Raw genomic sequence first — 14,191 nt, 5'->3', positions numbered from 1 at the left:
TTCAGAAGTATACTACACTGTCTTCATAAAATGTCCATTAACGCTGCAACTCTCCCATTCTGCCTTATGCTTTTGACCATACAATTGTCACATTGCATAAAGAACTTTCATCTGGTTCCTGTTGGAAGTATATTTTGGACTGGTTTATCATGCTCTGAGCATATAACTGGAAGTGTCTTTAGAAAATTACAAATGCTAATTTGTAGAGAATGCAGGGTTGCCTTTAGAAGCAGTTTTTTAAAAAAGATATGAGCACAAGAGAGAGTTTTGATACACTTCCCATACCCCCATTGCAGTAATGATTACTTCCTCATCATAAGTAGCTCCCCTGCTGCAGTGAAAGCTGCCAGCAAACGAATGGATGTGAAGGTGGAGATTGAGAATCTGATGTAATCCTGCTCAATTCTGGCTTTAACCCAGACACATTTGCAGGTGAGTGTGGAACTCACGTTAAGTTGACAAGTAATTCAAACACTCAAAGAGGCAATTAACTGTGAAATTAATATGATATTTAGATGTTATAGCATCTCCAAAGCCGCTGTCTTAAATATTAGGTTTACAAAAAGAAGGGTAGAAATAGTTTTATAACATATTTGGGCGTAAAATTATAATAACTAGGCTGTAGAGCTTGTTTTGATATTATGCAGCAGAGTAATTGACATCAATTTGACTATATAATTATATATCACTCTGGTTGATTTCCTGAGGTACATTGCTTTTGCTTATCAGGTATGATTGTGGAAGAGAGTGATTGAATTGAATGATGTTACAGACTATATTTGGGCTGACATTTAGTTTTATTACAAACTTGAAGAAAATACACGTACATCATCCAGAATCTAGATGTCCGATAAAATTAAATTTTCTGAAAACCAGACATTTTTCTCTTGGGAGTTCAGGTGCCATTCATAGAACAGTGATTGAACCGCTTGTTCAATGATTCATTCATTCCCACTGCACACCGGCTTTTTTAAATATTTACTTATGAATGTGGACATCGCTGGCTGGGCCCAGCATTTATTGCCCATCCCCAGTTACCCTTGAGAAGGTGGTGGTGAGCTGCCTCCTTGGACCACTGCAGTCCATGTGCTGTCTGGATGAAACTCCAAGATGTTGATCCAGCAATGTTGAAGGTGATCTGTTTCCAACTTGGGATGGTGAGTGGCTTGGAAGGGAGTTTGTATGAATCACCCTCGAAAGCAAATTTAATAGACTGCCTTGGTATAAACAGAGTGGGAATACAGGATATCTCATAGACCCTAAACTTCACAATAGTTATATAAGTTCACAAATATAACTCACTACGTTGTTTATCACACAAGCACAGAAGTCCATTGTGTTTTTCTGTCAGAGTGTGATCTTCTAGTTTATCAACTCGAGCCCATGTCCTTTGCAGCATTTCTCTGCTTTTAGAGTCGCCACCCTTCCTACCCACAGCTGTTTCTATTCTTTGGACAGTGCGCTGCCTGTTCCACTAGTGAGTAATCCAAAACCTGGGAAAATCCAAAATCCAACAAGATCTTGGTCCCGAGGGCACTGGAGATCAGACAAGGGACATGCATTAACAGTTTTGTTTTCAAAGCTGTAATTTAGATATTAGCCCCAAATTAAAATCTCAAATGCTCTACTTTTGGATCCTTGTATTTTAATTGAAAACAATGGCAAAAAGCAATGTCCTTATGGGGTAGGTTGTGTAATGATGTGCTTCTGCGTGTCATTCTGGAGACTGAGAGTTGGAAGATTTCCCAGTAAATTCGAGAAAAGTGAGGTTGCAATGTTAGATTCTTTGGAAAGGAAGAATCATGAAAACTTTGAGGGTTTCAACTTGTTTTGTTCTTGTATATTTGAGACAGATTTTAACCACAAGAGAGGAAGAGGATTCAGGTATAGCTGAGGAGTTAAAACTCTGAAAAGTTATGTTGTTTGAGAAACACAAAAGATCAAATTGATATCAGTTTAACCTCAGAGACTTGCAAGTGAGTCCACTTCCCACCTTTCCTCATTCCCCCCTCTTGGGGAATTGGTGAGAAATCTCCAGGATTTACATTGATCATGCTTGATGTGGAGTATTCAATTTCAGTCCATTGTTAATATTTATGAAATGTTAATATGGGATGTTAGAAATAAATTGTACATATATCAAAGATTGTATTGCTGCTCAAATGTTGCATCGTAAAGTTTATTCAAAATTGTGGAATCTTGTGACTTTATTCTCTCCAAGTCCCTTAGATCTCAGAAATTGTCTACTTAAAATAAATGACTGATCCCAACCAGACTGAAATATATACTTGGTAGTCAAGTCCAGGATTGTATCAATTCAAAGAGGCTTTACATTGTTAATTCACAATGGTTTTTAACAACCAAAGCATGACTTTCCTGAAGAATTTACCAGGGTCAACGAGTGTAGAGTGTAAAGGGGACTCATTGAACTGACACATTGGAAGCCTTTAAAGAATGAAAACTCGAAGCTTGTGACCAGCCTTAATGAAAGACTTATACTTGCAGGACTTATTCTGAGAACCTGAATGCACTGTCTTGAGTGCCATTTTCAACATTTTGGAAGTGCTTTCAGAAGCAACTTGATTATTTGTTTGGAGATGGCAACAATGTGTCATTTTTGTGGTGTCAATGTTATTTGCCACTTTTCAGCCAAAGCTCAGATATTGCCCATTTGCTTCAGTATCTGAGGAGTCACAAGTGGTGCTGAATATTGTGCGAATATCTCCACTTCTGACCTTATGATGGAGGGAAAGTGATTGCTGAAGTAGTTGAAGACAGTTGAGCCGAGGACACTACCCTGAGGAACTCCTGCAGAGATGGTCTGGAGCTGAGAGGACTAACCTCAAAAACCACAACCATTTTCCTTTGTCCTAGGTATGACTGTAACAAGTAAAGAGTTTTCTCCCAATTCCCATTGATTCCAGTTTTGCGAGAGCTTCTTGATGCTGTACCTGCTGAAATGTGGCCTTGATGCCAAGAGCTGTCACTTCTCCTCAACCCTGGAATTCAGCTCTTTTGCCTATGTTTGTACCAAGGCTATAATGAGATCCAGAGCTGAGTGGCCCTAATGGAACCCAAACTGGGCATCACTGAGCAGGTTATAGCTGAGCAGGTGCTGCTGGATAGCACCGTTAATGTCACCTTCCATGAGTTTATTGATGATCAAGTGTAGACTGATGGGCGGTAATTGGTGGGGTTGGATTTGTCAAGTTCTTTATGAGCAGGGCATATTTCTCATGTTGTCAGGTAAATAAATGCCAGTGTTGTAGCTGTACTGGAATGGCTTCACTAGGGCAAGACAAAATCTCTTTTTAGTACTGTTGTTGGAATGTTATCAGGATCCATAATCTTTGCAGTATCCAGGGCCTCCACTAAGTTTTGAGAAGATTGTAGCTCAGGTTGAGGTTCTGGATGTAACTTTGCTTGCTGAGCTAGAAGGTCTGTTTTCAGATGTCCTGTCACCCTACTAGGTAACATCATCATTGAGCCTCCGGTAAAGCACTGGTAGCATGGTCCACTTTTTATTTATGTGCTTAGGTTTCCTTGGGTTGGTAGTGTCATTTGCTGTGGTGATATCACTTCCTGTTCTTTCCTCAGGGAGTGGTAAATGGGATCCAAGGCAGTGTGTTTGTTGATAGAGTTCCATTTGGAATGCCATGCTTCTAGGAACTTTTTGCGCATCTCTGTTTGGCTTGTCCTAGGCTGAATGTGTTGTCCCAGTTGAAGTGGTGCCCTTCCTCATCTGTATGTAATAATAGTAATGAGAGTGGGTCATGTCTTTTTGTGGCTGGCTGATGTTCATGTATCCTGGTGGCTAGTTTTCTGCCTATTTGTCCAATGTAGTGTTTGTTACATTTCTTGCAAGATATTTTGTAAATGACATTAGTTTTGCTTGTTGTCTGTATACAGTCTTTCAAGTTCATTAGCTGCTGTTTTAGTGTATTGTTGGGTTTGTGTCCAATGTGGTGTTTGTCACCACTTCGACTGGGACAACACATCTACCCTAGGACAAGCCAAACAGAGACATGCACGAGAATTCCTAGAAGCATGGCATTCCAACTGGACCTTTACCAACAAACACATTGACTTGGATCCCATTTACCACCCCCTGAGAAAAAGAACAGAAAATGACGTTACCATATGAAATGACATCACCAACTCAAGGAACCTAAGTACATAAATACAAAGCAGGCCACACCACTAACGCTTCACTGGAAGCTCACTGAATATGTTACCTAGTAGGGTGATGAAACGTCTGAAAATGAACCTTCCAGCTCAGTGAGCAAACTTACATCCAGTACCTCCACCCTTTTCTTGATATCACATGGAGTGAATTGAACTGGCTGAAGACTGGTGTCTGTGGTGCTGGGGAAACCAAGGGGAAGCTGAAATAGATCACGTATTCAATTATTCTGGCTGCAGATTGTAGTGAATCCTTCAGCCTTTTGCATTGATTATACTGGGCTCCACAAGTGTTAAGAATGGGGATATTTGTGGAGCTGCTTCCTGCAGTGAGATGTTTAATTGTCTACCACCATTCATGACTAGATATGGCAGGGCTGCATAGCTTAGATTTGATCCATTGGTTGGAGGATCGCTTAGCTCTGTTATTTGCTGCTTATGTTGTTTAGTCACAAGTAGTCCTGTTCTTGTAGCTTCACCTGGTTGACGCCTCATTTTAGGCCTGTCTGATGTGGTTCCTGCCATGCCCTCATGCACTGTTCATTGAAACAGGGCTGATCCTCTGGATTGATGGTAATAGTAGAGTGAGGTTATACTGTGCCATGAGTTTACATGTATAGGATAATTCCACTGCTGCTGATGGTCCATGGCACCTCATGGATGCCTAGTCTTGACTTGCTCCATCTGTTTGAAGTCTGTCTCATTTAGCATCATGAAAGTGCCACACAACAAGGATTGTGCGGTGCTCACTCTTACCAATACTGTTATGGACAGATGCATCTTTGGCTGCCAGGCTGATGAGGATGAGGTTGAGTATGTTTTTCCTAGATACAAAACACAACACTCTTACTGCTCATAGCCTCCACTACTTCCAGATATGCTGGTTAGCTGGCCTCACATTTCCACTTGTCCAGAGGAAAGAGTAGGGCCTCCAGCATAACCTCGAGAAAAGAGTCGAAGAAGATCAGTTGGTGAAGGGTAAGCTTGGGAAGCTAATAACAGTCTGCTAAGAGAAAATTCCAAGGAGAAGAAAACAGACAGGAATATGGGAATGTGTTTTCTATTCCAAAAAAGAATGATGTTCTGGGAAGTGGGGAGGGGAAATAAAAAAAGGAGATGGAATTATTGGGAGGTTCCCATTAAAAAGGCCTAAATATGCGATACTTCATTGTTACTAAGTGATGAAAGTATCAAATTTACCTTCTCCCTGTACTAGTCTTTTTCCATTCATTGTGCCAGAAAAAAAAGCCAGCATCTTTTATAAATGTAAATGTAGGTATGAAAGGAATACCAGTGTTTTGTACAATTTCACATTTTACAAAATTTATTACAGTCCCTTCATTATAAGGCAGGTTTTGCCTTAGGCTATATTGGTCTGAAAACGCCCGATCTCGTCTGATCTTGGAAGCTAAGCAGACTCAGGTCTGGTTAGTACTTGGATGGGAGAGTGCCTGGGAATGCCAAGTGCAGTAGGATTTGGAGACTTCTTGTGGTAGTGTTCTATCCCTGGAACTGGAGGTCTGGGTTAAAGTTCCACCTGCTGCAGTGGTGTATAATAGGTTGATTAGAAAAATAGATGATAACACAGAGCATAAACAAAGTAAGAAATATTAACAAGGCATTAGCAGTTACAATCCAAGCCACTTACCATCTAATCCTATGTGATTTGCACTGGAAAGAGATCAAATGCATGCTTCTATTCAGATCCCTGTCACTGAGGCAGGTGCACAACTCTGCTCAGACTGAGAAATGATCAGTTTAAATGAATTACCTAGTTGGCACCTCCAGCAGTGACCTGCAATTAATAGCTTAATATTTTACTAAGGTTTTGATTTATAGCACTCTATGAAGTTTCTAACATTTTGGAGTAGATTTTTTCATATACAAGTGTTTTATGATATGTATAGTGCTTCATAGAAAAGCATTTACCATAACAAACTTGACTGAAAACATTTATAATGAATGACTCACGAGTATTGGCAAAATAATGTGCTCAATTCTTGAACGATTTATTTGCTCTGACTTTTTTTTGAGTATAGGAATTTCTGTTGGTCACATTAGCAGATATTTTCATGATTTTTTAAATTTTCTATTCTGATAGAAGTGCTAAACCAGTTATTTTTTAGATTAGATTAGATTAGATTACTTACAGTGTGGAAACAGGCCCATCGGCCCAACAAGTCCACACCGCCCCGCCGAAGCGCAACCCACCCATACCCCTACATCTACCCCTTACCTAACACTACGGGCAATTTAGCATGGCCAATGCACCTGACCTGCACATCTTTGGAGTGTGGGAGGAAACCGGAGCACCCGGAGGAAACCCACGCAGACACTGGGAGAATGTGCAAACTTCACACAGTCAGTCGCCTGAGGTGGGAATTGAACCCGGGTCTCAGGCGCTGTGAGGCAGCAGTGCTAACCACTGTGCCACCGTGCCGCCCACAAAATTTGAAATGGGTTGGCACACCCATTAAAATAGTGAGGAGAAAAGGAAAGTCGTACAAATTTGTTGAGTGCTTGCCTGCCCACTGTATTTAATCTCCAATGAGTCAATGATAATATAATAATATTGGTGTAATTACAGTACTATAAAAGTGATTGCCATTCTAGTTCCTTCAGTTCTGAAGAAAAGTAATTTTGGATTCAAAATGTTAACTCTGTTTCTCTCCCACTGCTGCCAGACCTGTGAATTTCTCCAACATTTTAATTTTATTCCAGAGGTCCAGCATCTGTGGTACTTTGCTTTAATTCTGATTACAGTAAGTGCATGCACTGCAGGAACTCACAAAGATTTCTCCATGAACACCTTCCAAACCTACAACTTCAACCACTTGGAATGACAAGGGCAGCAGATGCATGTGAATACCACCACCACTTGCAAGTTCCCCTTCAAAATACACGCCATCCCAAATTGAAACAATGCACCGTTCCTTCACTCTCACGGTATTGATTTTAGGGTGTTTCATAATCACAGTTACCTCATATAGGCAGTCAATAACATGTAGCAATTTTTTCTATTAATTTGGAGTTTTTTTAATGAATCAGTAGTTTATATAGGTTTAATTAGATAAATAAATAAAGATTGCAATCTGACATTCTAGGATGCTTCATTGATATCGAAGGACAAACAGGCTGTAGGTGGAGTATGTGTTAGTCTCAGTCAAGTTTGGTGGCAGCATCCTGCCCCCTAGCCAAGGTGTTAGGGAATTCTTTTCTTGGTTTTCCTCCCGTTCTTCAGCTCCATTTTACAACTGGAGAAGACCGTTCAGCTTCCCATATCCCGTGAAGAAATATTTTTTTCTAAAATCTGAATCATAAAGGTGAGATAGGCAGTACCTAAGTTATGTGTAAGGAATAAACTTAGAAACACCTTCAACAAAGTGGAAGGTCTTAGTTATAGCCAGAAGAAATCGGTATGAAAGTATTGTTTTTCTAAATACATTGAAGACGGTGGGCAGATGGGTAGCAGCTAGAGAAAGATGTTTATAAGTTCCTGTTTTGATCCACGACAGCACCATTATAAATGACTAATTATTTAAACGTTAATTCACCAAAATGTAATCATACTCATCAAGTTATTGTCAAATAGTTGTGAACCTAATTTGAAGCACAGCAGTCTATATTGTCTCAATTGCCCAAGAATAACATCTGCCTATAAAAGACAGGGAGGGATAAATTACCTTATTTGAAGGTAATGAACATTTCTGCTGCCTTCACTTTTACACCCCAAACTTGGAGGATTATTTTAAGTTTGCTGTGAGATTTGTATTCAATATAGCTTTGTAGAAATTGTCAATCCATACTTGTGTTTTACCTTGAGAGTTCACTTAATTTGTTTGGCGGTGGAGGTTGGGGTCAGGAGTCATAGAAATTCTTGCACAGTTGGGACAGTTGTAGAGAGGAAACATTTGACAATTAAAGTCAATCATTTAATTCCGATAAGTTCCTACAAAGACGCAACATACAGCCTTACTAGGCCTTGAGGGGTTCCATCCAGAGCTACTCTCAACATCTGCCACATGTCAGTACACAAAATACAAGCCTACCCTTACAACTCTGTAACATTCAGTAATCGACACAAACCATTCACTTAACAAGAAGCATATGTGCAATTTGCTTTTAAGCAAAGCAACGTATGGATGATAGTTCCACCAGGAGACCCTTAATTGAAGCAGTTTATTCCAAGTCTGCTACATACTATTATCCACAGTAACGATGGGCATTATTTATGAAATTTAAATCAGGTGGTTGAAGGTTTTTCACCCCCTCCAGCTTACTCTGCCACAGATCTACCAGAGATTATTGGTATGGTGCCTGTGCTCTTAGGTATATATAAAAAAAATTAATCAAGTTTAATTTTGATTAAAATGAATTCAATATGAAGTACATCCTGAATGTAGAACTTATGAGAAACGGGTTTCAGAACAAGGTCTGGACTGTACAAACACTCTTAAAGCGAGTCGTAGAAAGAATTGAACAGAAAAGAGAACTGAAACACTGATTTCCACTTTAGCTATGATTGTTGAACATCACATCATTATACCTGTAGCCTTAGCTTAACTATTTTATAAAGGTGCCATTCAATTTTAGACAACAAAGACTTGAAGAACTTTGACGCCCAGTTCTAGGTATTTCTTAATAGGACATGTTCACATTACTCCGTTGAGTAAGCGAGAGACTATTTTGCTTTGCATCTGTGCTGAAGTTAGACTTGAGTGCAGGAGCTTGACCTGGGCAATTAAGACTCCATTTACTTTGGAGCCAGTTTGAGCTTTGACAACAAATCACACTGCTTTAAACAGGGACTAATCATAGGCAAAGTTGTTGTTAAACTGACACTAGTGTAATTGACAATAGTGTAAAAATTCCCAGAAAGCTATATACTGGCACATTTCAAAAGGTTCAGTTAAAACCTACCAGGTTTTCTATTCAGAACTCAGGCTTAGTAGCTTAACTCGGTTTAACCTGAACAGTAGCACATCACCTGGGAGAGTGGGAACAAATAGCAACTCAAATAAATTTGACAAAGTCTTAGCATTGTGAAGCAGGCACAGAAGGCTTTCACCTTTTGCAACCCTCAAGCCTGTGCCCATGCTGGAAATTTCCACTTTTGGGCTATTTGGTGCCTGAAAAGCAAGGGGCTGTCTGGCCGTGGATCCTGGGAGCGGGGTTGGGATAGAGAGATGCAGCCTCGAGCTGGTTCCCCAGAATGGAGAGTTACCCTTGGGTGCTTTTGGTGAGATTGCAGACGGACATTGCACACATTAAGTAAGTAGGAAAAATAGGTCTTACAGGTTAAAAACAACCCTGGTTTGTTATAGGGAGTTCAGTGGAAATCTTACAGCAAGATTTGGTACTCAGAAACAAAATGTTGGCAAACGTTTGGCATAGGTAATAATCTGTTGGGCCAGGGAATGTTTGCCTGTTGTTGATCTGTGACTGGAAAGAAAAGTTATAGATGGCGTGCTGAAAATTGGCCTGTGCTAGATGATTCTGGATTAGTGGTGCTGGAAGAGCACAGCAGTTCAGGCAGCATCTGAGGAGCAGTAAAATCGACGTTTCGGGCAAAAGCCCTTCATCAGGAATACAGGCAGAGAGCCTGAAGGATGGAGAGATAAGTGAGAGGAGGCTGGGGGTGGGGAGAAAGTAGCATAGAGTACAATCGGTGAGTGGGGGAGGGAATGAAGGTGATAGGTCGGGGGTGGGGGGAGGGTGGAGTGGATAGGTGGAAAAGGAGATAGGCAGTAGGACAGATCATGGGGACAGTGCTGAGCTGACAGTTTGGAACAGGGGTGAGGTGGGGGAAGAGGAAATGAGGAAACTGGTGAAATTCACATTGATGCCCTGGGGTTGAAGTGTTCCGAGGCGGAAGGTGAGGCGTTCTTCCTCCAGGCATCGGGTGGTGAGGGAGCGGTGGTGAAGGGGGCCCAGGACCTCCATGTCCTCAGCAGAGTGGGAGGGGGAGTTGAAATGTTGGGCCACGGGGCGGTGTGGTTGATTGGTGCCGGTGTCCCAGAGATGTTCCCTAAAGCAATCTGCTAGGAGGCGTCCAGTCTCCCCAATGTAGAGGAGACCGCATCGGGAGCAACGGATACAATAAATGATATTGGTGGATGTGCAGGTAAAACTTTGATGGATGTGGAAGGCTCCTTTAGGGCCTTGGATGGAGGTGAGGAAGGAGGTGTGGGTGCAGGTTTTGCAATTCTTGCGGTGGCAGGGGAAGGTGCCAGACGGGAGGGTGGGTTGTAGGGGGGCGTGGACCTGATCAGGTAGTCATGGAGGGAACGGTCTTTGCGGAAGGCAGAAAGGGGTGGGGAGGGAACTATATCCCTGGTGGTGGGGTCTGTTTGGAGGTGGTGGAAATGTCGGCGGATGATTTGGATTATGCGAAGGTTGGTAGGGTGGAAGGTGAGCACCAGGGGCATTCTGTCCTTGTTACAATTGGAGGGGTGGGGTCTGAGGGCGGAGATGCGGGATGCGGACGAGATGCGTTGGAGGGCATCTTTAACCATTGTTTTTACCTAGTTGATTTTAACCCTACTGCGAATCCTCTTGCAAGGATGCCTGCCTTGAAAAGGTTTTCCTCCTCTCTCTACAAGAATCTCAAGGAGTCCCTCTCCCACTGCAACTCCCAGGTCATTTCCTCTGCCCTGAAGCTCTTCAACCATGTCCTGAAACAGACTCACTACTACAGCCACATTTGCTTCCTCGGTACCTGCTTCCGTAACCAACTCATCCCACACTGACTCCAGACCACCTTCAAACCAGCAGAGTTTGGATCCGAACAGGACAAACAGTCCAGACTACAGATTCAAAAACACCAGCAATGGTTCTCCTTCAAGATCCTCTGCTCCTCACTTGCAGCAATGCGCCGTCACCTAACCTCTCTACAGTCAGCTGCGGGCCACACTCTCTCAGAATTGCAAAGGACCCACTCGGTACTACACCCTCAGGAGAATTTATACTCTCAACAAACAGTACTTCAACTCCATCTCAAACATCAAAAACTGTAAGTACAACAAACTTTTATCTACCCACCTCCATAAAGAGCATTCCTCAAACATTCCAGTAGATTCTTCCGGCCTCTGGAACCGCTCGGACACCATTAGCCATGCAGCTGGTGCACCACCATCCCCACGCTGATTGATGACGTCACTTCCGCTCCCATCATGGCCACTTCCACCCCATACAATTCCTCATGCACCACATGTGACATCACTTCCGCCCCTCACATCATCGCTGATGTCACACGCTCAGTGACGTGCGCCCCCCCCCCCATTGCCGTGTTTGCCACCACTTCTGCCCCCACCAATGCCACTCACCTGCACTGTGCTGACACGCCCCCCACAGATCCCACTGTCACCATCCGCACCCCTCAGAACTCTGAGGGAAACACCACCCCTGCTCATGACTCCACCCCCATTCCCCCCACCACCACACCCACTACAGTTACAGGCTCCGCCCCCACTCCCAGCTCTACACCCACACCAGATCCTAGCTCCCAGCCCTGCCGAGTTTTCACCTTCCCTCCAGACCTCCCCCTCACTGAGGACGAATGATCAGTCCTCAGCAAAGGACTCACCTTCATCCCCCTCCGTCCACGCATCAATGAATTTAATACACGCCGCCTCCGCCTCCGAGCTTACTTTCACAATCAGGACTCCCGCCCACCTTCCGAGGACCCCTTCGCCCACCTCCAATACACTGCATCCACCTGGACACCCCGTGCTGGCCTATTACTTCATTTCCAACTGCCGCCGGGACATTAACCGCCTCAACCTGTCTACCCCCCCCCCCCACTCCAACCTCTCACCCTCATATCACGCAGCCCTCCAATCCCTCTGCTCCAATCCTGACCTCACCATCAAGCCAGCAGATAAAGAGGGTGCAGTGATAGTCTGGCGCACTGACCTCTACACTGCTGAAGCCAGACGCCAACTGGAGGACACCTCTTCCTACCGCCCCCTCGACCATGATCCACCCCCCATCACCAAACCATCATCTCCCAGACCATACAGAACCTCGTTACCTCAGGAGATCTCCCACCCACAGCTTCCAACCTCATAGTCCGGGAACCCCACACCGCCCGATTCTACCTCCTTCCCAAGATCCACAAGCCTGACCACCCTGGCTGACCCATTGTCTCAGCATGCTCCTGCCCCACTGAACTCATTTCTACCTACCTCGACACTGTCCTATCCTTCCTAGTCCAGGAAATCCCCACATATGTTCGAGACACCACCCACACCCTCCACCTCCTCCAAGACTTCCGTTTCCCCAGCTCCCAATGCCTCATCTTCACCATAGATATCCAATCCCTCTACACCTCTATCCGCCATGACCAGGGCCTTCAAGCCCTCTGTTTCTTCCTCTCCCGAAATCTCCAACAGTACCCTTCCACCAACACTTTCTCATTCGTTTGGCCAAACTGGTTCTCACCCTTAACAATTTCTCCTTCTAATCCTCTCTCTTCCTCCAGTCCAAAAGGGTAGCCATGGGCACCCGTATGGGCCCCAGCTATGCCTGTCTCTTTGTTGGCTACGTAGAACAGTCCATCTTCCGTAATTATATGGCACCACTCCCCACCTCTTCCTCCGCTAAATTGATGACTGCATTGGTGAGGAGGTTGAGCAATTCATCAACTTCACCAACACATTCCACCCTGACCTTAAATTTACCTGGACCATCTCTGACACCTCCCTCCCCTTCCTGGACCTCTCCATCTGCATTAATGACGACCGACTTGACACTGACATTTTTTACAAACCCACCGACTCCCACAGCTACCTTGATTACACCTCTTCCCACCCTACCTCCTGCAAAAATGTCATCCCGTATTCCCAATTCCTCCGCCTCCGCCGTATCTGCTCCCAGGAGGACCAGTTCCACCACAGAACACACCAGATGGCTTCCTTCTTTAGAGATCGCAATTTCCCTTCCCACGTGATTAAAGATGCCCTCCAACGCATCTCGTCCGCATCCCGCATCTCCGCCCTCAGACCCCACCCCTCCAATTGTAACAAGGACAGAATGCCCCTGGTGCTCATCTTCCACCCTACCAACCTTCGCATAATCCAAATCATCCACCGACATTTCCGCCACCTCCAAACAGACCCCACCACCAGGGATATAGTTCCCTCCCCACCCCTTTCTGCCTTCCACAAAGACTGTTCCCTCCATGACTACCTGATCAGGTCCACGCCCCCCTACAACCCACCCTCCCGTCTGGCACCTTCCCCTGCCACCGCAAGAATTGCAAAACCTGCACCCACACCTCCTCCCTCACCTCTATCCAAGGCCCTAAAGGAGCCTTCCACATCCATCAAAGTTTTACCTGCACATCCACCAATATCATTTATTGTATCCATTGCTCCCGATGCGGTCTCCTCTACATTGGGGAGACTGGACGCCTCCTAGCAGATTGCTTTAGGGAACATCTCTGGGACACGCGCACCAATCAATCACACCGCCCTGTGGCCCAACATTTCAACTCCCCCTCCCACTCTGCCGTAGGACATGGGGGTCCTGGGCCTCCTTCACCGCCGCTCCCTCACCACCCGACGCCTGGAGGAAGAACACCTCATCTTCCGCCTCGGAACACTTCAACCCCAGGGCATCAATGTGAGCTTCAACAGTTTCCTAATTTCTCCTTCCCCCACCTCACCCCTGTTCCAAACGTCCCCATGACTTGTCCTACCTGCCTATCTTCTTTTCCACCCTCCCCCCGACCTATCACCTTCACCCCCTCCCCCACTCACCTGTTGTGCTCTATGCTACTTTTTCCCCACTCCCACTCTCCTCTCATTTATCTCTCCACCCTGCAGGCACCCTGCCTCTATTCCTGATGAAGGGCTTTTGCCCGAAACGTCGATTTTACTGCTCCTCGGATGCTGCCTGAACTGCTGTGCTCTTCCAGCACCACTAATCCAGAATCTCGTTTCCAGCATCTGCAGTCATTGTTTTTGCCTGTGTCAGATGATGCCAGCTGAGATGGGAATCTAAGTTC

The 14,191-nt window shown here is 44.5% G+C and overlaps 1 long non-coding RNA gene and 1 pseudogene across 1 annotated transcript in view; both read left to right on the top strand.

Annotated features, from left to right (window-relative positions):
- Positions 1 to 14,191, top strand: part of LOC140482257 (uncharacterized) — a 225,447-nt gene that overhangs the window by 179,855 nt on the left and 31,401 nt on the right. The gene's annotated exons all lie outside the window — the stretch shown is intronic.
- LOC140483020 (5S ribosomal RNA) lies at positions 5,540 to 5,658 on the top strand (annotated as a pseudogene).

This window comes from Chiloscyllium punctatum, chromosome 1, assembly GCF_047496795.1.
Source record: "Chiloscyllium punctatum isolate Juve2018m chromosome 1, sChiPun1.3, whole genome shotgun sequence".
In the NCBI taxonomy this organism is placed as follows: domain Eukaryota; kingdom Metazoa; phylum Chordata; class Chondrichthyes; order Orectolobiformes; family Hemiscylliidae; genus Chiloscyllium; species Chiloscyllium punctatum.
This window is presented reverse-complemented; position numbering and strand designations above follow the sequence as displayed.